At 40.8% G+C, this 23,780-nt stretch overlaps 1 protein-coding gene across 3 annotated transcripts in view; it reads left to right on the top strand.

The window, feature by feature from the left end:
• Nucleotides 1–3,049: 3,049 nt before the first annotated feature.
• The window catches only part of TAB3 (TGF-beta activated kinase 1 (MAP3K7) binding protein 3), a 101,162-nt gene continuing 80,431 nt past the window's right edge, over nt 3,050–23,780 (top strand). For 2 of the 3 annotated variants that reach the window (XM_004281024.3, XM_033407966.2), the window contains exon 1: nt 3,057–3,384. The gene's annotated coding sequence lies outside the window, so the exon portion shown is untranslated. Of the gene's footprint in view, nt 3,385–23,780 lie in introns of all 3 variants that reach the window. The other variant, XR_004477540.2, reaches the window with a different exon arrangement.

Here is a 23,780-nt window from a genome sequence, read left to right as displayed (position 1 = left end):
GCTGCAACGAACTTCTGGGAGAGCGCTTCCAGGGTCTTCCCTAAAGGCTCAACAGGAGGTGGCAAAACTGGCTCTGTGACTTCCTCCAGCTTAAAAAAGAGAAGACTAGAAGGGAGATTTGTATTAGTTACCATCCTTGAGAGAGTGTTGTAGATTTTCTCTCCCATTGGGGAAGGCGAGGCCAAGTGAGGGGACTTCTGAGCTGAGTGAGGAGTGTCTTCAAGATGTATCACTCTCTAGCTGCTTGGTTACTGAACTGCAGCTACCTATAGGTCCAATCTAGAGAGAGAATATTAGGGAGAGCCAACCACGTATCTTTGGAGTTTGGAGAGCTGTGTTGATATAGACACTGCTGCCTGCTTCTTGCCAGAGGAATTCTGAAGGCAGGAAGCTTGCTGAGCAGCAGTGACAGGGTAGCATGTCTGTTGTTCAACATGGCCACGATTTGTGAGTTTTCCACAGATCAAGTGACTTTTGCAGAAAGCAAAAAAGCTTGAGCCTCTTGCTTGTGCTCTGCCGATGGATGAGGAGATACCAGAAGTAAGAAGTTCTGGGTATTCTACAAACGGCAGGAAGTGAGAAGAAGTTAGAAAAGCTTGATTCATATCAAACAACTGTGCCATGAGGAACGTGCTGAAGAATCATACTCACCCCATGAGAGAGCCAGCATTTGAATGCCTATCACATAGAAAGAACTGACAGCCTAGAGAGGACTTACAGCAGCATCAAAAAGTAAAAGAGACGAGGGGCTGAGGAGAGAGAGGCCCGATAGAAGAAAGAGCATCATTTGTGTCCTAGGATGTGCTATCAGATCTTCCCAGTGGGAGCCTAAGAAGAACGCCCAAATGAAACCCGGAGAGAGAGAGAGAGAGAGCTGACTTTAGACACCTGTCATATCCAGAGAGGACAAAGCTATCTCATGATTGTACCTGTAAAGCCATAATTTGCCCACCTCCATTCCCACCCTCTTATTCCCTAGAGGAGAAGAAACTGTGGTTAGCAAAACAGGGGAGGAGAAATAGAAGCCTAAGGAACAGAAAGATAAGGGTTATACCTGCTTCTTTGACTTCAAGCTCCTCACTGGGGGCAGGACCCAACTGGGAGAGGGAAGAAATAATTTTAAGTCAAGATCTGAGTTTTGATTATTTTCTGGGGCTGCTGGTTGTCCTCCCAACCTTTTTTCTAAAGTCAGAGAATTTTTAGCTAGGGACAAGACCGCTTAGAATGAGACCCCATTTCCCAGTCTACCCTGCGGGTAGATACAGTAATATGATTAAGTGATGTTAACAACCCACGGATAGTGCCCTTAAAGAAAATGGGTAGGCCTTCCTTTTCCTAATGACTGGAATGTCATGTGGTGCTGAGCCATTCTGGACCAAATATACTAGGATGGCAATCTAGGGATGGTGGGGCAAGAAGACAGAAGGAGACTAACTGCTCACTTTGTGGATAGAGCTGCTGTTCCACTTTTGCCATGTAATAAGCAAAAGTCTCAGTGCCATACTACAATACACATTTATTGCTCACTCATGGTTTTGTGAGTTGGCTGGGGCAGCTCTGTTTGGTGTGAAACCCTGAACTTGAAGCAGGTTTTCTACAAATGTTTTAACACACTAGTTCCCACTATGCGTGGGTGTGTGACAGGAGCGAATGGCTCCCTTTCTGACCACATCCAGCTTCTAAAATGAGTGGTTCTCAACACTGGAGCTGCTCTGCTTCAGAATGTGGGCCCGGTTCAGCTCTGCTTTATGTGTCTCATTCTCATTCCCAGGCTGCAGGGAGACTGGAAGCTCTCAGGACAGTGGCAGTTCCTTCCCATAGCAGCAGTTGGATGCAGTTTGCAGTTTTCCCCACACTTGCAGACACAGCATCTGGAGCCTCCCTCAGAGACACCAGCATCGGCAGATGCTGCTTCCTCCTCAGAGGTCTGAGTTTCAGCTCCACAAGGCCCCTGGTCTAAATATCTAAATTGTAATGACTGTAATAATCCCAACTGCTTTCCTTGGTTCCACTAGTTCTAGGCATAGTAGCTGCTTCCTTCAGTTGCTACCTCAACAATATATTAAGGGTTCTCTTCTTGCCTTTTTGGTTATATAATTATCAGTTCTTTATATTAACTTCTCTCCGTGAAAATACTGGAGGTGGTTTGTTTCCTGACATCACCCCGACTGATTCATTGGACTAAATCCCATGACTGTGAGACTCCCCTCAAGAATTTTCTCTTTGATAATTTCGTGACACCCCGCCTCCAATATCTGTCACTACTCTCTGTACTCATTTCTATCACAGAATTCACTGTACTGAACTGTCAGCATTGTTTTTTTCTCACCCATCTCCATCCTAGGCCAACAGATCCCTGAGGTCAGAGCACATCTGTTTCCTCAGTACCTGGCACATAGGAAACTCTGAAAAACAGAGGGTTTGAATGAATGAATAAATGAATGAGCGAGGAAAAATAAATCAGGAGCAGAAGCAGCTATTTTAGTATGAGATTTGGAAGGCTCATGTAGTGCCAAAATGAAAGAGAAAGTTAGGTGGTGATGTGAGAAACAGGAGGGCTATGGTTGCATACAGCAAGCGAACCGACAACAGGATGAAGGGGCAGCTGAGACTTTGCAAAGAATACTCGGTGACAGGAAGAGTAGGGAGAGGAAAGGGTTGGAGGACTCCCGGAGACGCCAAAGTGTGTAAGCTGTTCGTGCTCTGGAGGGATGACCAAGCCTTAAGGGACTTCTCTCACTTCGCCTCCGGGTCCCGCCCAATCCTTTCCCTGGTTTCGGTCCTGGTTGCTCCGCCCTCTCCTTCTCCGCCCCGCGCTTCCAGAGGAAACAGGTAAAACACGGAGAACTGGGTCCTATGTCAGGGGCTGCTCTGGGCATGCGTTCTCGTCCTTCCGCGCGCAGGCGCAATAACGTTCGCCTGGTGCTGCACGTTTCCGATATGGGGTAGCGTTTGCTGTGAAGTCAGCTTAGGTTACCCTCATTGACCGCCTTTCCTGTGGGTCCCCGCCCTCCCGTGGTTGTGGGGGAAACCTCGCGAGATCGCCATCGGCAGTCCCCCGGCGGCGCCATCTTTGTGCCTGGCGAGCGACGGCGCTCGATGCGAACCCTGAAGCCGGAGGTTCGCTTGCCAAGCTCTCGCCGAGACCGGATCCAGGAAACACGAGGCGGGTCTCGGTGGGAGGGACGCATTGAAGGAGGAGGGAGGAAAGGGGGCGGCGGCGGCGGCGGCTGCTCCTCCTCTCACCGGACCCGGGCCCCGCGCAGCGCGCACCCAAGGGGGGGTCGGGCGGAGAAGCGACGCCGGGGCCGGACCCCCGTGGGAGCTGGCGACTGGCGTGAGGGCAAGGCGGCGGCAGCGGCGGACGGGGAGCAGCGGCTGCGGGTGAGTGTCCGTGAGGAGGCCCGGCACCTGCCCGAGCCGGGACGTCGGGGGTGGCCCTGGGGTCGTCCCGGTGACCCCTCTCCCGGGCGCTGGGCGTGTGCCGGTCTGCGGGTGTCCCGAGGGCTCGTCTCGGCCTGGGGCTGCGGCGGACTCCGGGAAATGCGGGGTTGCCGGAGGTTTGCGCAGGGCCTGACGCGCCCGCGCCCTCCCGGGACGCCCCTGGAGGCCGAGGAGAGAGGGAGTGGCCGGGGGCCTGGGTTGGCCTTCGCCCCCCGAGCCGAGAGGGATGATGTCGTTCCTCGCCGGACCCTGGGCATTACAAGTAGTGAACCTCTGTGGACTGGTTTCAAGCCCCAGCAAAGCGCTTGGGAATGAAGACTAGCAGCACCAAGGTTGGGGTTGTCGAGGGTGTTGAGACCTGGGAATGGTTAGTAGTGATAGTAGTAATTGTTCTGAAAGAGGTTTGCAATGATTGTTGGCAGGTGTGGAGTAAGGAGAAGATACTGTTGACGTTCATTTAAAGATCACACAAGCAGTCCTCTGAGGTCCAACAACAGATTAGAGTTATTCCCAGGTGGAATTCTATAGTTTAGTGCTGTGTGCCGGCTTATTAAGGTGCCTAAAAGCAGAATTTGGGGGGATGGGATGGGGGACAAGGTGGGTTATAAAGTAAGCTGCATATAAAGTCAGAAGTTCATACCGTTGATGCAAAGCATTTATGTCCTTACTGAAACGTAATTTATTTAAATTGCTTAAGAAAACTTGTCACCTTTGGTCCAGACGGGGCTTATCAATTCCATGTTCATCAGCAACGTTTGTCAACCAGACAACAATTTTGGCGTGTGATGTATTTAGTTCTGGTGTGTAAAAGAACAAGAATGAATGGGAAAGAAGAACAATTTGACAAACTTAGCTTCTTTTCCACACTTTAGTGAAGGTAAATATTACATATGTGATTTTTATCTTAATATTTGACCGAACGTAATAATCTGTGTTCTGTCACTCTGAATTTTCTCCCACATGTTTCTTTGACACACTGTCAACACACTGTACAGTTTGTGTTGGAGCAAAGGGAGCTAACATTGAGTATTCAGGCACTGGGCTTGGTGGGTTACGTATGTTTGCATTTAATCCTCATAGCTACCCTGTGCTAAAGATGTTATCTTTGTTGTACAGATAAACACTAACCTCCAGTATTCTTCAGTAACTTTTCTGAGTAGGTCATATAGCTGGTAAATTGTGGAGCTAGAACCCAAACTCATGTGTGTCTGATTCTAGAATATGTGATTTTTCTACTATACTCTGCATAAGTGTATGTGCTGATTAATACATATTTTATGAAAATGGAAATTTTTGTTACAAAGAAACCTTTCAATTCTGTTGGTAATCTTGAAAGCGTTCAGTGTCCTTGGCTGAAGATAATCTCATTTTTTTTTCTTTGCAGATTTTTCCATTTTCTAGCCAGAGGTTAACATTTTAGCAGAAGTCTGCTGATTAGTGAGGATTCCTAGTAGTCGGTAGTGACCTATCTGAAATTCAGATGTTTTCAGTATCTTTGCCTTCAGTTTCAGCATGCCCAGGATACTTCAAAGATCAGATATCTTGTTTATTCTGGTCCTGAGTAGCTTTTCAAATTATATTACTAAAATAAAATATGAACTGTTTATAAGGATTTGAATTTGCTTTATCATAACTTGGAGGTTTACGCACACCTACCCACCCACCCACCTTCTCCAACAAGTGAAGTACTTGATAGCAGATGTTTTTCTTCTCTTTAATTTAGTACAGAGGTTTTGGACCCAGTTTGTGGTTTGCAGAAAATACAGCAGCTGTTCTGGGATCCAGCATAATCTTTTATGGGGCTAGGGAGTGAAAGACCTGAGACGTTGGTGAAACAGTAGAAACATCTTCCCAGTGCATGGTCATTGGTCACTTTTGTCCCCCACTGGTCTCTGCTCTTGCATCTTTGACTTGATGCTGAACTTGCCTACCTGGCCATTATCTCTGCTCAAGAGAGAGTTCAACTGGAAGAGTAGCTGCTGAAAGCTGAAATTAAAAAAAAAAAAAGAATGCTAAGTGCTGGCACTCATCCTCTACCAGGTCATTTGGTTAGGTTTACCTGTCGAATTAATTATCCCTGGCTGGAAGTTCTAGAAACATGGGCATAAGAGGCTGGAAGAAAAAACAGTCCTGTGCTCCTCAGGACGCATCTGCTTATGTTTTATGGAGTTTAGAGCTTTGCTTGAAATGTAATATCTTGAAATCCTCACGGGCGATGTTTGGTAATGAAAGAGCAAGTTTTTCATAATAGTTATACTCCCAAGAAAGGGTTAAATATATTCCTTACTTGTGAAGGTAATTACCGTATTTGGGCTACTGAGGTGAAAAAGTCAACAAATGATAATGTAACTGAGTGCTCACCAAGTAAATAAAAAAGCCTTTCTGAAATGATTTATATTGCCACTATATAAAGAAAAGACACCAGGAGATTGTCTCATATGTATTTAGAAGTTTATTTTCATACCTTCCTTATAATAAGCCTCAGCTTATTATCATGACCACAAATGTTCATTTGTCTAAAAGTGAAATGGTCCTATGAAATTTCTGAAACTGTCAAAATGAATCCTAAATATTTAAGAACATTTATTATAGTTTAATTTATTGGCAGTTCTATTAATTTATTTGTCTGACCCTCTAACATCCCACTTCTCTCCTGCTTCAAATTTCTCTCCTTCCTCTGCTTCCTCTCTTTCTGGTGCTGTTCCTGCTGGTATCTGGAGCTTTCCATTAGTTCTCAATTGACACTGAAGTCTTCGGCAGAATCAATGATGACGAGGAGGGCAAGGAAACTTCTCTGAGTCCACTCCCCTTCTCCAAACCCTTGTGCTCTAGGAGGTCAAGAGGGACCCGGACAGGAGCCCTTTACCCACTCCATTCTCTCTTGCAAAGGAGAATGAGAGTAGCCAGAGAGAGGGAGGCAGTGTCAAGACCCTTGCCACGGCTTCTTTTCCTTCTCTCTCTGAAGCATTAAGGAGGAAAGTTTGTAAAAGCCCATCTGCTGCAGGAGTAGCCACTGTTCCCTCATTGTCTTCTGCAGCCCACCCCGACCCTCACACACTTCTTCCTTGCTCCTTTTAGTTGCCATCCCACCATTCATCCTTTATTCCCAAGTAGGTCGTGCCTTCCTCATCCCAGGATCTCCTTCCACTACAGCTCTACCTTTTTGTCCTTCTAACTCTGAAGCCTGATGCACTGTCGACTGCCCTCTTTCATGCCTTTCCTCCTCCTTGGCCTTGATCATGGAAGCCTAGGCCTGTGGTCCTAGGGGAGCTGACTCCCAGTTAGAGGAGGGAAGGATTCTTTTTTACTTCCAAGGCTTATTGGGGCAGGGATATTCTTTTATTCTAAGTTGACTGTTAAATGGGTTTTCCCATAGAAACATTGCCCATGCAGGTTCGGTATTTTATTATACCTGTAACCTTATGGATGTTTAAGCTTTAGTGGACTAGCTTGGAAATCTGGCACCTTAGATCTTTGTTTCCTGGGAAGGCAAGTTCTGAGGTTCAAGTAGGTGATTTAAAAAAACAGCTTGTGCTCCAGAAGTTGTTAGGGGTTGCATGCTTTTTGTTAATTACTCATGGGCTGGTAGGGAGCACAGGTTAAGCTATCCAAAATTATCTGTTATGTGGATCAGGTGGCTCTTCTGGGAGATAAACGGTTAGTCTTTTTAGATGGTCAGTGGAGAATTTCTGAATTTAGGCACATGTTTTGAAATACAATTGAAGTTCAGTCTATCCCAGGTTAATGTTTGTGGTGAATGTTTGTCCTTAGAGCAGATGTTACAGTGTTGTGGAAAAAACAGAATTTTTCTTTGTCATAAAAGGAATATCTTGTTCCCGCTATTTCTTGCTGCTGTTCTCAAACTTTTCAAGGGTATTGGAACTCCTACAGTTATTTTACCCAAGTTTACTTAGTGGTAAACATGGACAGTGTTTTATTTTAATCAAAAGATTTTAAAGTAAAGTTTTATTAGTTTGTTGTTGAAGTTGCATGCTGTTACCACCGTTTGTATGGTTCAAACAATTGAGGGATTTCAAAGTGATAAAAGCAAAGCAAAATACATTTAGAATTTGTTATCCATAAATGTGTTCAGTCTTAGCTTGGTTGAAGGACATATTTCTAATAAAAGGCGAGATGGGACCATTTTTTTTGGTCTCCAAACCAATCTTGTTTAAAAATGAATTTGAGTTAAGTACTGTTTATTTTAAGAGTTTACTAGATTATTTAATTACACACAGATTGCAGTGGTTAAAAATAAAATCTCTAGGGGTAAAATGCTCAAATGTTCAGATCTTACTTTTGACACTAACTAGCTCTGTGATCTTGGGCAAGTTGCTTAATCTCTGACCTGTTTCCTCATTTTTGAAGTTGGGATAGTGTAATGTCTACCTCACAGGATTTTCATGAGGATTAAATGAGATGTACAGAGGATGTACAGTATGTAGAACATGCCTAGCAATGGTAAATGCTCAAAAAGAGTTAGTTTTTCTTGCTATTATTACTACTTTGTCATCATCATTAGTACTGCTGCTATTACTACTTTAGCTACCTTCTGACATAACACCCCTTCTGTTCTGGGGGTGTGTGTGTGTGTGTAAGATATATTTATTTGTTAATAATTTTTAAATGCAAAGCTTAGGGGGGGCCAGGGAGAGCAGTATATTCATTGCTGGATACATCCAAAATTGGCCATAGTGCAGGAAATTCATAAAATATTAAACTAATTTTTTTCAGTAACACCATTCCTATTATGTTAGGTATAAGGAACTGTGCCACTTTGACGTTATGAGCAAAACTGGATTATTTTAGTAATCACAGTCTTTATTAAAATTTTTTTAACTATAAGGCCAGAGCCTGTGTAGACAGAGCCTTAATTTCTAAATGGTTAAGACTTTCTTTTAGGAAGTCAGCACCATTTTCCCACAGAAATAATGTCACATATGGCCTTTAGATTCCCAGGCCAGCCCAGCATATCTGAATTTGAAGACTGATAGTACTATAAAAGCTAACTTCTATGTATAACAGTGTCTCAACAAGAATCTGCACTGAGTGCATCAGGTACTTAAAGATTATGAACACAATCTTGAAGATGGCGTGGTGGGGTCACATTCCTTCACGATTCCAGCAAGCACTCCCAAGCCTTGGGCAGAGGGCTTTCTTCTGGTGGAGGCTAAGGACAGGGTAAGTAGTGGGACCTGGTCTCTAGAAGGCAGGAGCTTTTTCCTGGCTTGGCTCCTCAAGAAGCTGTGTAGTGTAGTGGTTGCCAGTGTAGTGGTTGCCCTCGGTCTCTGTTCCATCACTTACAGAACTTCTCATGTGTAAAATGTAGATATAAGTACTGCCTATTTTACAAGGTTCTTGGGAGGATTAAATGTGTTAATATATATAAAGCAGTTAAAACAGTAGCTGGCCCATTGGTGAGTGCATGAGAAATGTTATATATATATTATTAACCTTTACTGTTTTAGGACTGCCAGAATACCCCTCTCTACTTGGCTGTCCACTGCCCATATCTGTTGTACTTAATATTTATTTATTTATTTGTTTGTTTATTTGGCTGCGCCGGGTCTTAGTTGCAGCATGTGGGACCTTTAGTTGCGGCATGTGGGATCTAGTTCCACGACCAGGGATCGAACCCGGATCCCCTGAATTGGGAGTGCAGACTCTTAGCCACTGGACCAATAGAGGGAAGTCCCTCTTTTTTTTTTTTTTTTTTTTTTTTTGTGTGTGTAGTACGCGGGCCTCTCACTGCTGTGGCCTCTCTCGCTGTGGAGCACAGGCTCCGGACGCGCAGCCTCAGCGGCCATGGCTCACGGGCCCAGCTGCTCCACCGCACGTGGGATCCTCCCCGACCGGGGCACGAACCCACGTCCCCTGCACCGGCAGGCAGACTCTCAACCACTGCGCCACCAGAGAAGCCCGGAAGTCCCTTTTTTGTACTTAAATAGGATTATTCTCCTCCCTTTCCACTGAGAAATAGTTTCATACCTTTTCATTTTCATCCCTGCCTAAAGTAAGCATCTTTTTTTGTGTGTGTGTTTTTGGCTTTTCTGGGGTTTATTTTATGTAGTAATATTGGAGAAATAGGTGGCATTTAAAGAGTCCCTTCTGGGAACCTCTCCTCATCCCCTTTTTAGGCTTTGTAGGGATGTGGAGACAACATTGCTTGAAGATACTGACTGTGGACATGTGATTGGGTCAGAATTGAGGTGTAAACTTTTGACTTTCGGTAGTTCTCACTGAGTTATTTTTTAAAAAAATAGGCAAAAATAGTACAGAATTCCATATGCCTTTCATCCAGGTATACACAGTGATGGTACGTTTGTCAAAACTAAGACACTAACATTGGTATATTATTATTAGCTAAACTGATTTTATTTGATTTCACTAGTTTTCCCACTAATGTCCTTTTCTGTTTTAGGATCCATTCGAGGGTACCATGTTGCATTTAGTTGTTAGGTCATTTTTAATCTTTAGTGAATAAGTTTCTGTGGCCATAAAACCATTTTGTGATGTAAGCTTTCTGCAGATCCTCAAAAGGCCAGGTGTTTCCCCTGGGGTTGGCAACTTCAGGGAGTCATCTTGGTACTGAACTTTATAGTTTGAAATAAGAGGAGTCCTGTGATAGAGGAAAGAATGCTATGGTGTTAGGGTGAGATTGAAGCATTTTTATAATTGAAAAATATGTTGGACTAAATGGGTTTTATGTACTGTTCACTTTTGGTGGATTTAGCTTCAGAGTGACAAGACATTCTTTTTAAAATGTTAAAGATATATAAAAAGCATGCTTCATATTGGATGTAGAAGCTAACTGGAATGAATTGCAGAAAGTACTTATAATTTTGATTGAGAAATTAATATTAAGTTAGGACAATAATTTGTTACTAATTTAGCACATTTGTTTATATGTGTTGGCTTCAGTTTGTGGTCGTGATTGATTTTATTTTGTCTTTTTCAGGGTACCGTATGCTATAGGTGCCATTGTCATTCTAAATTGTGACATATGCCTTAAGATTGATGTCACAGTCATCACTTAGTGTAAACAGAAAGTTATCTGTTAGGTTGCACATCATGAGCTTTACTTTAGAAAGTCTTATCTTTTCTGCCCCAGAAATAGGTTTTGGCTATTAGTCATGGATGGCAAAGAAATTAATTTTGAGTTGGTAAAATTTGGATGAAAATGTTTCAGTTGAATATGGTATGTGTTGAGGGACACTGTCAGTAAACAAGTACTCTTGGTGGGTGGAAATCCCCTAGTACTTAGAGAAAATTGGCAAAGGGGAGAACTTAATTAAATAGTTTCAGTTGTTTCTACTTATCAAGAGCTGCTTATGACGTTGAACAAATCACCCAACTTCAAAGGACAAGGGTTTCTTCGTTTGTATATAAAATTAGGAGATTTGACTAGATGTGTGAATCTATTCATTTCTAAGATTTGAAACCCTTTTATTTAATAGAAACCTACTGTATAGCACAGGGAACTATATTCAATATCCTGTGATAAACCATAATGGAAAAGAATGTGGGAAAAAAAGAAAAAAAAAGAATGTGAAAAAGAATGTGTATATATATATATATATATATATATATCACTGAATCACTTTGCTGTACTGCAGAAATTAACACAACATTGTAAATCAACTGTACTTGAATAAAATAAATTAAAAAAAAACCTATAAGGTCAATTTGCTTATCTTGGATCTTTATGAATCAGCATTAGTCACTAATCTAGGTATAAATCAGTTTATCTTTCAGCGTTCAAATAGTTTCAAACCATTGTTACTGTAAGTTTGAGAGTCTCTAGTTGGTTTGACAGCTCTATCAATATTTTTTGGTAATTAGCATGTTGTCTAATACCTGCTTTTTTAGTTTTTGTTAAGTTATTTAATTTCTGTGCTTTGACCTGAAGTAGTGGACTTCAAACTTTTTTGCTCTCATATCCCCTAACCAATTTTGAAAAATAGGTACTCTTTCACACTTAAAAAATTATTAAAATTTAATATATTTACAGAAAGTACACATCAAAAAATTATTAAAATTTAATATATGTACAGAAAGTACACATCAGTAGTGAACAGTTTAGTGAATTTTCACAAACTGAGCACACTTGTGTACCAGCAGCCAGATCAAGAAAGTGAACATGACCAGCCACTTTCAGAAGCCCCTTTTGTTTGCCCTTTTGGTCACTTGCCGCCCTATCATCCCCCCACCGTTTCCATGACTTTTTTTTCTTAATTTAATTTTATTTATTATTTTATTTTTGGCTGCATTGGGTCTGCGTTGCTGCACGAGGGCTTTCTCTAGTTGCGGCGAGTGGGGGCTCCTCTGTTGTGGTGCGCGGGCTTCTCATTGCAGTAGCTTCTCTTGTTGCAGAGCACGGGCTCTAGGCGGGCGGGCTTCAGTAGTTGTGGCATGCGGGCTCTAGAGCGCAGGCTCAGTAGTTGTGGCACACGGACTTAGTTGCTCTGCGGCATGTGGGATCTTCCCGGACCAGGGATTGAACCCGTGTCCCCTGCATTGGCAGGTGGATTCTTAACCACTGCGCCACCAGGGGAGCCCTTCCCTGACTTTTAACATCAAAGATTAGGTTTGCCTACTTTTGTATTTTATATAAATGGAATCCTACTGTACTCTCTTTTGCAGCATTATGAATGTGAGATTTATCTGTATTGTATATAGTTGTTAACTATTCCTTCTCATTACTGTATATTTCATTATGTGAATATATCATTCTGTTGTTGATGGGTATGTAGGTAGGTCTCAGTTTTTGGAGAATGTCTTTGTTGACCTTGGAGTGGGCAAAGATTTCTTAAACAGGACTTTTTCAATGATACATATTTGTTTTAGAGTTGTGACTAGAGAAAGAATGAGAAAACTGGCTTACTTTAATACAGGCATCTAAACAATTTTGAAAATATTAATATATAGTAAAAATCTTTTAGTCTGTAAATCTTAGGGAAAGTGTCAGATTTAAAACTAGATCTAGGTGACTGAGGTTTGTGCTTTTATAACTGTTTTGGGTGGTATTCCTTCAGAAATGTGTCATGTACTCCCTTGCCTATTTTGACTTGCTGATTTGTAGAAGTTCTTTACTGTATGCTAGAAATGAGCCCTCACTCACTGCAGGGGCCTGCTTTTTCATTTTTAATGTGTCTTCTGATAAACCAAAGTTTTAAATTTTAATGTAGTCTGATTTATCAGTGTTTTATGTTTAAACTAGACATCAGGTTCGGTTTAAAATATCCTTTCCTATCCCAAGGTCTTGAAGATATTCTCTGTCATCTTCCAGAAACTTTATTGTTTTAGCCTTCTTATATAGGTCTAACATCTACCTGAAAGTAATTTTTGTGCATCGTGTGAGGAAGAGGACAATATTCCTTTTTTCCACATGGATAGCTAATTGGCCCAGCACACTGTCTTTTCCCTACTGTTGTCAAGAATCAGATATTCCTGTGTCTCTGGTTGTGTTACTTGGCTGTCCTGTTCCATTGGTCCTTGCACTGATACCACACTGTCTTCTTTACTGTAGGTTTGTCGTAAGTCTTGATGTTCAGTAGAACAAGCTCTTCCACCCAATTGTCCTTTGAGAGCATCTTGGCTATTCTTGGCCCTTTGCACATTTATGTGAATTTTAGTATCATATTGGAACTTCCCACACATCACAGATACACACACTGACACAACATACCGAGGGATTTTGACTGAATTTGCATGGAATCTATAGAGCAATTTAGGAAGAATTGACATCTTTATCATGTTGCTTTCTAATTCATGAACATGATATACCACTCCATTTATTTAGGTCCTCTTTAATTTTTCTCAGTAATGTTTATAATTTTCTCCAAAAGTCATTCACAACTTTTGAAAGTTTTATTCCTAGATCTTGATACTTTTTGATATTGTAAGTTTTTATAGATTTCATTTGTTTATAAAAATACAATTGACTTTTGTATATCAAGCTCGTATCTATCAGTTGTGCTAAACGTTTATTACTTTTAGGAATTTATCTTTTAGAATCTTGTTTTTTCCTTTCAAACTGTGACACTTTTGTTTCTTAGTGTTCTGACTAGTACTTATATTATAAGATAAACTAAGTGAATAGAAGTGGTAGTAGAGGGCAGTATTTTCTAGTTCCCTTTCTCAAGGGGAAAACTTTCAACATTTCTACTCTAAATATGATACTTGGTGTAATTTTTTACCTGTAACTCTATTGAAGTTTCATTCTGTTTGTGGTTTGGTAAGAGCTCATATCATGAGTGATACTCGATTTTATCAAATGCTTTTCCTATTGTTAATATATTATTTTACTTCTCGAATCAAATTATATCGATAGATTTCCTAATGCCAAATCAACTTTGCATTCCAGGAATAAACCCAATTTGGTCATTATCACATTTTCCTCTTACTTAACATAGGAACTTTGTACCTTTGTTCTTGAGTCAGATTGGCCTCTAATTTTGTTTTATTGTCCAGTTTTGGCGGACTTGTAAAAAGAGTTAAGGAAGGTACCTGTTATTTCTTTTAAAAAATTTATTTTTTCTATTTATTTAAACTAAAACAAAACAAGTTCACCCATTTCTTCCACTCCCACCTCTTGCAATCACAAATCTGTTTTCTGTATCTATGAGCTTTTTTTTTCTTTTTAAGATTCTGCAAATAATAGAGACTATATGATGTTGCATATAATAGAGACCATATGATATTTTCTTCCTCTGACTTTTTTCACTTAGCATAACGCCCTTGAAGAGCCCTTGAGGTCCATCCATGTTGTCACAAATGGCAAGGTTTCATTCTTTTCTAAGGCTGAATAATACACCACAGTTTCCTTTATCCATTTATTCCTTGATGGACCCTTAGGTTGTTTCCATATTTTGGCTATTTTATAATTTATATAATGCTGCAGTGAACATGGGGGTGCATATAGCTTTCCAAATTAGTGTTCTTGTTTTCTTTAGATAAATACCCAAACATGGAATTGCCGGATTGTATGGTAGTTCTATTTTTGATGTTTTTGAGGAACCTCCATACTGTTTTCCATAGTGGCTGCACCAATTTACATTACCACCAACAGTACACAAGGGTTCCCTTTTCTCACATCCTTGCTAGCACTTGTTATTTCTTGTCTTTTTGATAATAGTCATTCTGAGAGGTGTGAGGTGGTATCTCATTGCGGTTTTGATATGCATTTCCCTGATAATTAGTGATGTTAAGCACCTTTTCATGTACCTTTTGGCCATCTATATGTCTTCTTTGGAAAAATGTCCATTCACATCTACCCATTTTTTTTTTTTTTTTTGCGGTACGCGGGTCCCTCACTGTCGCGGCCTCTCCCGCCGCGGAGCAGAGGCTCCGGACGCGCAGGCTCAGCGGGCCCACGGGCCCAGCCGCTCCGCGGCACGCGGTATCCTCCCAGACCAGGGCACGAACCCGTATCCCCCGCATCGGCAGGCGGACTCTCAACCACTGCGCCACCAGGGAAGCCCTACCCATTTTTTAATCAGATTGTTTCTTTTCCTGTGGAGTTGTGTGAGTTTTTTGTATATTTTGAATATTAGTCCGTTATCAGATGATTTGAAAATATTTTCTCCCATTCTGTAGGTTGCCTTTTCATTTCTTGATGTTTCCTTCACTGTGCAGAAGCGTTTTTGGTTTGATGTAATCTCACTTGTTTAGTTCTGCTTTTGTTGCCTTGGCTTTTGGTGTCAGATCCAAACAATGATCACCAAGACCTATGTCAGGGAGCTTACTGCCTGTGTTTTCTTCTAGGAGTTTTATGGTTTTGGGTCTTACAGTCATGTCTTTATTCTATTTTGAATTAATTTTGGGGTATAGTGTAACATAGTGGTCCGTTTTTTGTTTTGCATGTGGCTGTCCAATTTTCCCAACACCATTTATTGAAGAGACTCATTTTCCCATTGTATATTCTTGGCTCCTTTGTCATAAATTAGTTGATCCTATATGTGTGGGTTTATTTCTGGACTCTCTGTTCTGTACCATTGATCTATGTGTCTGTTTTTATGCCAATTCCATACAGTTTTTTTTAAAATTAAATTATGACTTTGATATTCATCCTATCCTCAACTCTGAGGTCCTTTTCAACGGTACCACCACTATGTATATCAGGACAGCTAAACTCAAAGCAGTCCCTGAAAAACAGCACAAAGACCCAAGTCCGAAACAGAGGTCACAGGGTGGGAGTGGAGGAGTGCCTAAGCCATTTTTCAGGACGTGTATTACTTTTTTTTTTTTAACATCTTTATTGGAGTATAACTGTTTTACAATGATGTGTTAGTTTCTGCTTTATAATAAAGTGAATCAACTATACATATATCCCCATATCTCCTCCCTCTTGCGTCTCCCTCCCTCCCACGCTCCCTATCCCACCCCTCTAGGTGGTCACAAAGCACCGAGCTGATCTCCCTGTGCTACGTGGCTGCTTCCCACTAGCTATCGTTTTACATTTGGTGGTATATGTAAGTCCATGCCACTCTCTCACTTCGTGCCAGATTACCCTACCCTCTCCCCATGTCCTCAAGTCCATTCTCTATGTCTGCATCTTTATTCCTGTCCTGCCCCTAGGTTCTTCAGAACCTTTTTTTTTTTTAACATTCCATATATATGTGTTAGCATACGGAATTTGTTTTTCTCTTTCTGACTTACTTCACTCTGTATGACAGACTCTAGGTCCATCCACCTCACCACAAATAACTCACTTTCGTTTCTTTTTATGGCTGAGTAATATTCTATTGTATATATGTGCCACATCTTCTTTATCCATTCGTCTGTGGATGGACACTTAGGTTGCTTGCATGCCCTGGCTATCGTAAATAGAGCCGCATTGAACATTTTGGTACATGACTCTTTTTGAATTATGGTTTTCTCAAGGTACATGCCCAGTAGTGGGATTGCTGGGTCGTACGGTAGTTCTATTTTTAGTTTTTTAAGGAACCTCCATACTATTCTCCATAGTGGCTGTATCAATTTACATTCCCACCAGCAGTGCAGGAGGGTTCCCTTTTCTCCACACCCTCTCCAGCATTTTTGTTTGTAGATTTTTTGATGATGGCCATTATGAATGGTGTGAGGTGACACCTCATTGTAGTTTTGACTTGCACTTCTCTAATGATTAGTGATGTTCAGCATTCTTTCATGTGTTTGTTGGCAGTCTGTATATCTTCTTTGGAGAAATGTCTATTTAGTTCTTCTGCTTATTTTTGGATTGGGTTGTTTGTTTTTCTGATATTGAGCTGCATGAGGTGCTTGTAAATTTTGGAGATTACTCCTTTGTCAGTTGCTTCATTTGCAAATATTTTCTCCCATTTTGAGAGTTGTCTTTTGGTCTTGTTTATGGTTTCCTTTGCTGTGCAAAAGCTTTGAAGTTTCATTAGGTCCCATTTGTTTATTTTTGTTTTTATTTCCATTTCTCTAGGAGGTGGGTCAAAAAGGATCTTGCTGTGATTTATGTCATAGAGTGTTTTGCCTATGTTTTCCTCTAAGAGTTTTATAGTGTTTGGCCTTGCATTTAGGTCTTTGATCCATTTTGAGTTTACTTTTGTGTATAGTGTTAGGGAGTGTTCTAACTTCATTCTTTTACATGTCGCTGTCCAGTTTTCCCAGCACCACTTACTGAAGAGGCTGTCTTTTATCCTTTGTATATTTGTGCCTCCTTTATCAAAAATAAGGTGATCATATGTGTGTGGGTTTATCTCTGGGCTTTCTGTCCTGTTCCATTGATCTGTATTTCTGCTTTTGTGCCAGTACCATATTGTCTTCATTACTGTAGCTTTGTAGTATAGCCTGAAGTCAGGGAGCCTGATTCCTCCAGCTCCATTTTTCTTTCTGAATATTGCTTTGGCTGTTCGGGGTCTTTTGTGTTTCCATACAAATTGTGAAATTTTTTGTTCTAGTTCTGTGAAAAATGCCATTGGCAGTTTGATAGGGATTGCATTGCATCTGTAGATTGCTTTGGGTAGTACAGTCATTTTCACAGTGTTGATTCTTCCAATCCAAGAACATGGTATATCTTTCCATCTGTTTGTATCATCTTTAATTTCTTTCATCAGTTTCTTATCTTTTTCTGCCTACAGTTCTTTTGTCTCCTTAGATGGGTTTATTCCTCGGTATTTTCTTCTTTTTGTTGCAGTCGTAAAGGGGAGTGTTTCCTTAATTTCTCTTTCAGATTTTTCATCAGTGTATAGGAATGCCAGAGATTTCTGTGCATTAATTTTGTATCCTGCTACTTTACCACATTCATTGATTAGCTCTAGTAGTTTTCTGGTGGCATATTTAGGATTCTCTATGTATAGTATCATGTTATCTGCAAACAGTGACAGCTTTACTTCTTCTTTTCTGATTTGGATTCCTTTTATTACTTCTCTGATTCCTGTGGCTAAAACTTCCAAAACTATGTTGAATACTAGTGGTGAGAGTGGACAACCTTGTCTTGTTTTGATCTTAAAGGGAATGGTTTCAGTTTTTCACCATTGAAAACGAAGTTGGCTGTGGGTTTGTCATATATGGCCTTTATTATGTTGAGGAAAGTTCTCTGTATGCCTACTTTCTGCAGGGTTTTTATCATAAAGGGGTGTTGAATTTTGTCAAAAGCTTTCTCTGCATCTATTGAGATGATCATATGGTTTTTCTCCTTCAATTTGTTAATATGGTTTATCACATTGATTGATTTGCGTATATTGCAGAATCCTTGCATTCCTGGAATAAACCCCACTTGATCATGGTATATGATCCTTTTAATGTGCTGTTGGATTCTGTCTGCTAGTATTTTGTTGAGGATTTTTGCATCTATGTTCATCAGTGATATTGGCCTGTAGTTTTCTTTCCTTGTGACATCTTTGTCTGGTTTTGGTATCAGGGTGATGGTGGCCTTGTAGGATTAGTTTGGGAGTGTTCCTCCCTCTGCTATATTTTGGAAGTGTTTGAGAAGGATGGGTGTTAGCTTTTCTCTAAATGTTTGATAGAATTCGCCTGTGAAGCCATCTGGTCCTGGGCTTTTGTTTGTTGGAAGATCTTTAATCACAGTCTCCATTTCCGTGTTTGTGATTGGTCTGGTTATATTTTTTATTTCTTCCTGGTTCAGTCTTGGAAGATTGTGCATATCTAAGAATTTGTCCATTTCTTCCAACTTGTCTATTTTATTGGCATATAGTTGCCTGTAGTAATCTTTCATGATTCTTTGTATTTCTGCAATGTCAGTTGTAACTTCTTTTTCATTTCTAATTCTATTGATTTGAGTCTTTTCCCTTTTTTTCTTGATGAGTCTGGCTAATGGTTTATTCATTTTGTTTATCTTCTCAAAGAATCAGCTTTTAGTTTTATTGATCTTTGCTCTCCTTTCCTTCATTTCTTCATTTCTGATCAGATCTTTATGCTTTCTTTCCTTCTGCTAAGTTGGGGGGTTTTTGTTCTTCTTTCTCTAATTGCTTTAGATGTAAGGTTAGGTTGTTTATTTGAGATATTTCTTGTTTCTTGAGGTAGGATTGTATTGCTATAAACTTCCCTCTTAGAACTGCTTTTGCTGCATCCCATAGGTTTTGGGTCGCCATGTTTTCATTGTCATCTGTTTCTAGGTATTTATTGATTTCTTCTTTGATTTCTTCAGTGATCTCTTGATTATTAAGTAGTGTATTGTTTAGCCTCCATGTGTTTGTATTTTTTACAGATTTTTTTCCTGTAATTGATAGCTAGTCTCATAGTGTTGTGGTTGGAAAAGATACTTGATACGATTTCAGTTTTCTTAAATTTACCAAGGCTTGATTTGTGACCCAAGATATGATCTATCCTGGAGAATGTTCCATGAGTACTTGAGAAGAAACTGTATTCTGTTGATTTTGGGCAGAATGTCCTATAAATATCAACTAAGTTATTTCTTTTTAATGTATGATTTAAAGCTTGTGTTTCCTTATTTATTTTCATTTTGGACGATCTGTCCATTGGTGAAAGTGGGGCGTTAAAGTCCCCTACTATGATTGTGTTACTCTCGATTTCCCCTTTTATGGCTGTTAGCATTTGCATTATGTATTGAGGTGCTCCTGTGTTGGGTGTATAAATATATACAACTTTTATATCTTCTTCCTGGATTGATCCCTTGATCATTATGTAGTGTCCTTCTTTGTCTCTTGTGATAGTCTTTATTTTAAAGTCTATTTTGTTTGATATGAGAATTGCTGCTCTAGCTTTCTTTTGATTTCCATTTGCATGGAATATCTTTTTCCATCTTCTCACTTTCAGTCTGTATGTGTCCCTAGATCTAAAGTGGGTCTCTTATAGACAGCATATATATGGGTCTTGTTTTTGTATCCATTCAGCCAGTCTTATGTCTTTTGGTGGGACCATTTAATCCATTTACATTTAAGGTAATTATCGGTATGTACGTTCTTATTACCATTTTCTTAGTTGTTTAAGTTTGTTATTGTAGGTCTTTTTCTTCTCTTATGTTTCTTGCCTAGAGAAGTTCCTTTAGCATTTGTTGTAAAGCTGGTTTGGTGGTGCTGAATTCTCCTAGCTTTTGCTTGTCTGGAAAGGTTTTAATTCCTCTGTCGAATCTGAATGAGATCCTTGCTGGGAAGAGTGATCTTGGTTGTAGGCTTTTCCCTTTCATCCCTTTAAATATGTCCTGCCACTCCTTTCTGGCTTGCAGAGTTTCTGCTAAAAGATCAGCTGTTAACCTTATGGGGATTCCCTTGTGTGTTATTTATTGTTTTTCCCTTGTTGCTTTTAATATGTTTTCTTTGTATTTAATTTTTGATAGTTTGCTTAATATGTGTCTTGGCGTATTTCTCCTTGGATTTATCCTGTATGGGACTCTCTGTGCTTCCTGGACTTGATTAACTATTTCCTTTCCCATATTAGGGAAATTTTCAACAGTAATCTTTTCAAATATTTTCTCAGTCCGTTTTTTTTCTCTTCTTCTGGGACCCCTATAATTCGAATGTTGGTGCGTTTAATGTTCTCCCAGAGGTCTGTAAGAATGTCCCCAATTCTTTTCATTCTTTTTTCTTCTGCTCTGTGGTAGTTATTTCCACTATTTTATCTTCCAGGTCACTTATCCGTTCTTCTGCCTCAGTTATTCTGCTATTGATTCCTTCTAGAGAACTTTAAATTTCATTTATTGTCCTGTTCATCATTGTTTGTTTGCTCTTTAGTTCTTCTAGGTCCTTGTTAAACGTTTCTTGTATTTTCTCCATTCGATTTCCAAGATTTTGGATCTTTACTGTCATTACTCTGAATTCTTTTTCGGGTAGACTGCCTGTTTCCTCGTCATTTGTTTGGTCTGGTGGGTTTTTACCTTGCTCCTTCATCTGCTGTGTGTTTCTCTGTCTTCTCATTTTGCTTAACTTACTGTGTTGGGGTCTCCTTTTTGCAGGCTGCAGGTTTGTAGTTTCCATTGTTTTTGGTGTCTGCCCCCAGAAGGTAAGGTTGGTTCAGTGGGTTGTGTGGGCTTCCTGGTTGGGGGGACTGGTGCCTGTGTTTTGGTGGATGATGCTGGATCTTGTCTTTCTGGTGGGCAGGACTGTGTCCGGTGGTGTGTTTTGGGGTGTCTCTGTCTTTATTATGATTTTAGGAACCTCTCTGCTAATGGATGGGATTATTTTCCTGTCTTGCTAGTTGTTTGGCATAGGGTGTCCCGCACTGTAACTTGCTGGTCATTGAGTGGAGCTGGGTCTTAGTGTTGAGATGGAGATCTGTGGCTGAGCTTTTGCCATTTGATGTTACGTGGAGCCGGGAGGTCTCTGGTGGACCAGTGTCCTGAACTCGGCCTTCCCACCTCAGAGGCACAGGCCTGACACCCGCTCGGAACACCAAGACCCTGTCATCCACATGGCTCAGAAGAAAAGGGAGGAAAAAAAAAAGGAAAGAATAAAATAAAATTGTTGTTAAAGTAAAAATTGAAAAATAATTATTAAAAATAACAGAAACTTGAAAAGTAATTAAAAAAAAAAGAGAAAAAAGAGAGAGAAACCAAACCAAGAAACAAATCCACCAATGATAAGTGCTAAAAAGTATACTAAGAAAAGAAAACAAAACACACACACACCAAACCGGACAGACAGAACTCTAGGACAAATGGTAAAAGCAAACCTATACAGACAAAATCACACAAAGAAGCGTACACATACACACTCACAAAAAGAGAAAAAGGAGAAACATAATTCTATATATAAAAAAAAGGAAGAGAGCGACCAAATCAATAAACAAATCTACCAGTGATAATAACTTGTACATACTGACTTAAGATAAGCATAAATCTAGAAACAAATCAGATGCAGAAAGCAAACCCCAGGTCTACGGTTGCTCCCAAAGTCCACCACCTCAATTTTGGAATGACTCGTCTATTCAGGTATTCCACAGATGCAAGATATATCAAGTTGATTATGGAGATTTAATCCGCTGCTCCTGAGGCTGCTGGGAGAAGTTGCCGTTTCTCTTCTTTGTTCTCACAGCTCCTGGGATTCAGCTTTGGATTTGGCCCCGGCTGTGTGGGTAGGTCTCCTGAGGGCGTCTGTTCTCGCCCAGACAGGCCCGGGTTAAAGGAGCAGCCGATTAGGGGGCTCTGGGTCACTCAGGCCAGTGGTAGGGAGGAGTACGGAGTGCGGGGCAAGCCTGCGGCGGCAGAGGCCAGCATGACATAGCAACATCCTGAGGCGTGCCATGTGTTCTCCCAGGGAAGTTGTCCCTGGATCTCGGGACCCTGGCAGTGGTGGGCTGCACAGGCTCCCGGGAGGGGAGGTGTGGATAGTGACCTGTGCTTGCACACAGGTTTCTTGGTGGCTGCAGCAGCAGCCTTAGCATTTCATGCCCATCTCTGGTGTCCGCTCTGATAGTTGCGGCTCGTGCCCATCTCTGGAGCTTGTTTAGGTGGTGCTCTGAATCCCCTCTCCCCGCACACCCCAAAACAGTGGTTTCTTGCCTTTTAGGCAGTTGCAGACTTTTACCCGGCTCGCTGTGGCTCACTAGCCCCCTTCAGGGTATATTCACACAGCCAACCCCAGTCTTCTCCCTGGGATCTGACCTCCGAAGCCCGACCGTCAGCTCCCAGCCCCCACCCTCCCCGGTGGGTGAACAGACAAGCCTCTCGGGCTGGAGAGTGCTGGTTGGCACCGATCCTCTGTGTGGGAATCGCTCCGCTTTGCCCTCTCCACCCCTGTTGCTGCACTCTCCTCCGTGGCTCTGAAGCTCCCCCACCCCCGCCACCCTCACCCCTGTCTCCGCCAGTGTAGGGGCTTCCTAATGTGTGGAAACTTTTCCTCCTTCACAGCTCCCTCCCAGGGGTGCAAGTCCTGTCCCTATTCTTTTTTTGTCTCTTTTTTCTTTTGCCCTACTGACTTACATGGGGAGTTTCTTGCCTTTGGGGTTTTCTGCCAGCATTCAGTAGGTGTTCTGTAGGAGTTGTTCCACATGTAGATGTATTTCTGATATATTTGTGGGGAGGAAGGTGATTTCCACGTCTTACTCCTCCGCCATCTTGAAGGTCTCCCTCCATACTGTTTTGATTAGTATAACTTTTTAATATAGTTTGAAACCAGAAAACATGATGCCTCCAGCTTTGTTCTTATTTCTCAAGATTGACTATTGGAGGTTTTTTGTGATTCCATACAAATTTCAGGATTGTTTATCTTTTTGTGAAAAATACCATTGGAATGTTGACAGGGATTTCATTGAATCTGTGGATTGCTTTAGGTAGTATAGACATTTTAACAGTATTAATTCTCCCAATCCATGAGCATAGACTATCTTTCTGTTTATTTCTGTCATCAGTTTCTTTTGTCAGTGTCTTGTAGTTTTCAGTATATAGGTCTTTAACCTCCTTGGTTAGATTTATCCTAGATAGTTTATTCTTTTTGATGCAGTTGTAAATGGGATTATTTTCTTAACATCTCTTTCTGATAGTTAATTATTAGTGTAAAGAAACAGGGTTTTTGTGTATTGATTTTGTATCCTGCAAGTTTACTGAATTTGTTTATTAGTTGTAACAGTTTTTTGATGGAATCAAAAATTTTGATGGAATCCTATGGGTTTGCTATATATAATCTCATGTCGTCTGCAAAAATTGATAGTTTTACTTTTTTCTTTCCAGCTTGGATGCTTTTTATTTCTTTTTCTTGCCTAATTTCTGTGGCTAGTTCTTCCAATGCTATGTTGAATTAAAGTGATGTTCCTGATCTTAGAGGAAAACTTTTAGCTTTTTACTGTTGAATATAGTGTTAGCTGTGTGCTTGTTACATACATCCTTTTATTATGTTTAGGTTCATTCCCTCTGTACCCGCTTCGCTGAGAATTTTTATCATGAATGAATGTTCAATTTTGTCAAATGTTTTTTC

Source organism: Orcinus orca, chromosome X (assembly GCF_937001465.1).
Source record: "Orcinus orca chromosome X, mOrcOrc1.1, whole genome shotgun sequence".
Classification (NCBI taxonomy): Eukaryota; Metazoa; Chordata; class Mammalia; order Artiodactyla; family Delphinidae; genus Orcinus; species Orcinus orca.
The sequence above is the reverse complement of the archived record's forward strand: the minus strand, read 5'-3'. Positions and strand labels throughout refer to the sequence as shown.